The following is a 4,180-nucleotide window of genomic DNA, read 5'->3' on the forward strand; positions in this document are numbered from 1 at the left end:
TCCAATAAAGGATTTTGATATGCAAATCAAACAATTGTATTAGTTCCTTATTGTAACGTCTCTCATATAAATAGTCCTGTACTCCCCAGAATTTGACAATGGTACTAGCCCAGAATTGACTTTCTGTTCAGCGCGTCTTTGATTGTAGCAATGTTTACGCCACTGTACGAAAATACGCACACTCGCGAATTTGACAACATTCACTTGAGCGTTTTAGGATAGTGGGAATAGAAGCAAATAGATGGAAATACCAGTTACGTCACTCATGAAGATTGGTGATTCGATTGCTGGCCGGGATAGATGTATTTAGTGTTCATTTCTATGCATATTGTCTACACCTGCGATTAATTTTGATGTGTAAAATCATATCGCTGCTGTGGACGGCGACGGCTGACAGATTGTTTTGGTTCTGCGGCTCTCTTGGCATGGGCAACTGATTTTTAGGTTTCTGTTTTTTTGTATTCTGACGTTCACTTGGTCGTATTTTGTATATACCACTCAGACACTGACAACAAGTAAGTAAACGGGCCGGAACATAATCAACATGCCAGTGGGACTCTGAAGGCCCCGGAGAAAGCGCCATCTTACAACATTAATGAACGAAATTTACATTACAATTTCATACCTCCGAACAATCTGATATTTATGCTGGATAACAAAGTATACAAGTACTGTCTACAATATACTGCATAATGGAAATAACATACCTATCTAACCGCTGTTGATTTTTGTACAAAATTCCAAGAACACAAAACAAACAACTGACAACAATCGACAAAACAAAAACACTACACAGTCACTGTAGCCACACCAGTAAGAAAAAGATACTGTGGAACTCATTGCAAATGTAAATGCAAAATAAATGTCAGTGAATACAATATTTAATAATTTGCAGCCTCCATGGACAAGTTCACAGCCTCTAATATTGCAAAACCGTTAGTTGTGAACTGAACTTTAAATCTCATCAGGATATCCATGTCGTGTTAAGCATTTGATCGTTATTATTGAAAACACTGATTATTGTATTATCGAAGTTTCTTAAATACTGTGTTTGAGTACTTTTATATATTTGATTACATGCACCATTTTTGTCTTAAACCACGTCTATAAATAGAAATGTTGGTGACACAAGTGCGAACGTGATAGAAAACACCACTTTATTACGCATTTCTATAATGGTAACTTTCGATCAATGAGAGACATTCCCGCCTAGGGTTCAGAATCCCACCGAGCCTATAAATAGGACGCGCAAGTGTTTTAGCGCTAGTCTTTACCGCGTTGTTGTGTTCAACATTTGTTTACATAGCTCTTTATGGTAAATTATCCGGTGTATCAGTGGATATACTGTATTGATGTAATAAACTACTTTTACGCGTTTATTACTTACGTATTTGTTTCCTGTGATTGATTTGTTTGCATAGCCTGGCATTTCTTACTTATTTTGGATATAACCCAGTCACGAATCATAACCCCACAATCCACATGAAGTTACACAGATAGAAAAAAAAATGCAATATTAAGACAAGAAAATTATGCTTTTTTTGTCAAGGCTATATACTAAATTCACTTATTTTGGGTGTATTTTTGTGAGTGTACATGTATCCATAAAATTATCAAAACTTAAAATGTAATCATAGTACAAATGTAAAGTAAACAAAATTATCGAGTGATTTTGGATTTGTTGGAAAAGTACTTGAAATGCTGTGACATGGTCTACTATTGGTGGTGGGAATTACCATGGAACTATAAAGGGGTTTATAGTTCCATGGAATTACCAAGCCAGTTTATAAAACAAGCCGGTAGGCTGGTTGGCATCCGCTCCGCTCAAAAACAAGTATCAAGTTTTCAAAACAAGTTTTCGGCTGTTGCAATGGTAGGACATGAACGTGCAGCTAACGTCGGTTTATAACTAAAACCGGGCCCCGTATACAAGGTTCGCAAAAAAACGTTCAGTCTTTAGAAGTCACTTTATTTTATTGCTAGGACGTATTCTGCTGTTAAATTTATTATTTCCAACCGTTTTGCGATAGTATTTTCTAGATTGAAGCATGGAGGCAAAAAGCTCCATGATTGAAGGCAGCATTTACAGTTCATTCATAGTTCAAAGTTGCGTTGAGATTACGTTGATAGAGTGTAACAATGTTGGCGCCGGTGATCTCTTACCAGTGCGCAACGTAGCCAAAATAAAAAAACAAAAACATGATCATATAAACACTGCTATTTATAATAATATAAAGACTGGTAGGAGGTAATAAATTTGGGGCGAAAGTATTCAAAAATCAGTTTTTGGCTGTTGCTATGGCAGCGGTGCGCGAGAATTTGTTTTCAGATTTTACAACCTAACTAAAGTGAAGGTGTGACTTGCCCGCCAAGTTTGAACCAAACTGCCCAGCCAAAAAAAATCACAGAAGAGTCAAATTTGTCGGTAATGAAAATAGATATCAAAAATTCAAATAGTAACTTAGTGCCCACACTCAAGCTGAGTAGAATGAGCTATGTCTGAAGAGTTTTATCCTAAATTTGTAGGAGGAGATTCATTTAGCACGAAGCTATCCAGTTTTTTGGCTGTTACTATGGCAACGATAGGCCAATATTTTTCTTCAGATTTTACCTAATAACTAGGGTGATGGTGTGACCTGCCTGTCAAGTTTGAGGGAAATAGGCCAAGCCAAAACAATCACAGAAGAATTAATACGTGAAAACACCGGAAACCACACACTCAGAAACACAAAATTGATTTTAAGGGCAATCCTAGCAGAACGGATCGCCAATAGTGAACAAAAATGTTCGTAAATATTACTGACCGCAAAAGACGCTCATCGCGAAGTGTCTTGTTTTATAAACAAAATAAAGTGAAAATAACTACGTCACAGACGTTCCACGTTGCTAAGACGCGCACCACTGTACCATGCATTTCTATGGGCTTTGTGCGCGCTGCTGTGGAACGCCGGTCGAGCCGGTGAAAATTCGAGAAAACAACACAAACTCAACTTTGAAGTAATTCTGAACAACCAAATTTATATATGTTACACACGAATGGCTAATCTTGTTACACTGTTCAGGGGAGTCACAACAACCATCCCAAAGTACCGGTTTTTGCGAGTTTTTGGCCTTTGTTTTCAACGCGGGGGTTGCCAGGCGGTGAAAATGCCCGGATGTTCGCACCCGAGGATATCGATGGGGTGGTGGATTGACGAACATTTCACCGACTTAGGGCAGTAATGCATTAGCTAACTAAATACGTAACAGAAGTATCATTCCATGTTAAAATATTTCAGGTGTGATTCCGATAGAAGTAAACACTGAAACAATATTAGAATAAAGAACTGAGTTCGAAGAAAGCATATGTCGATACAGCACTCAAATTTATCCGTAATTGGACTATTCACTCGTGTGATGGTGCTGTTTCGGGTTCTTTGTTGAACCCTTCATCAGTCGGAACAGTACTTGACCGAATTGTTCGATTTATTTAGCTTTAAGCATGTTTGACGTTATTACTTTCATTATACAATTTAGTTAAAATGGAAAGTAATTCTTCGTCGTTTGGTGTGTCGTTTTTCACGAGTTTGTCAGTACGTAAACTTGTAAGTTTATCTTTCAAGTTGGCATTTCTACGAAATGCAATAAGGGGGGGGGGATTTGGAAAAATGTTACAGAGTAACAGATCATTCCGAATTAAGTCTCAGTTTTTTTTTAATAGGGATCTTTTGAGCTTGTATCCTTGTATATAAGGGTTGAAGGTAGTTGTGAATATTGTTTGCCCTTCAATGATTCACGTAAATGTGAGATACGATTGTGATGTTCATTAATTGAAGAGTATTTATCGATATCATTATCTGTGTAATCTCTTTCACGCAATTTTTCAATAAATAAATTACGTATAAACGGTATATGTAAGAAATCATTTACATTATTACATGTACGAGCATACCGAATAGTTTCGCCATTAATAAAACGATTGAATACTGATGTAGGGTGACAAGAATTACGTTTCAAATATTGAAACGTTTCTGTTGTCTTGGTGTGCGTTTTCACGTCCAGTATATTCAGATCATGGAAGCGTTGTCCTTTATATAGGTCAAGGTCAAGGTACGTGACTTGTGTCATGGAGTATTCAAATGTGAGCCGGTATTTGTCATGAAGCATATTGGCATCCTGAACAAATTTGGGTAATTCAGGT

This window comes from Saccoglossus kowalevskii, chromosome 3 (assembly GCF_978046115.1).
Source record: "Saccoglossus kowalevskii chromosome 3, keSacKowa6.1, whole genome shotgun sequence".
Taxonomy (NCBI): domain Eukaryota; kingdom Metazoa; phylum Hemichordata; class Enteropneusta; family Harrimaniidae; genus Saccoglossus; species Saccoglossus kowalevskii.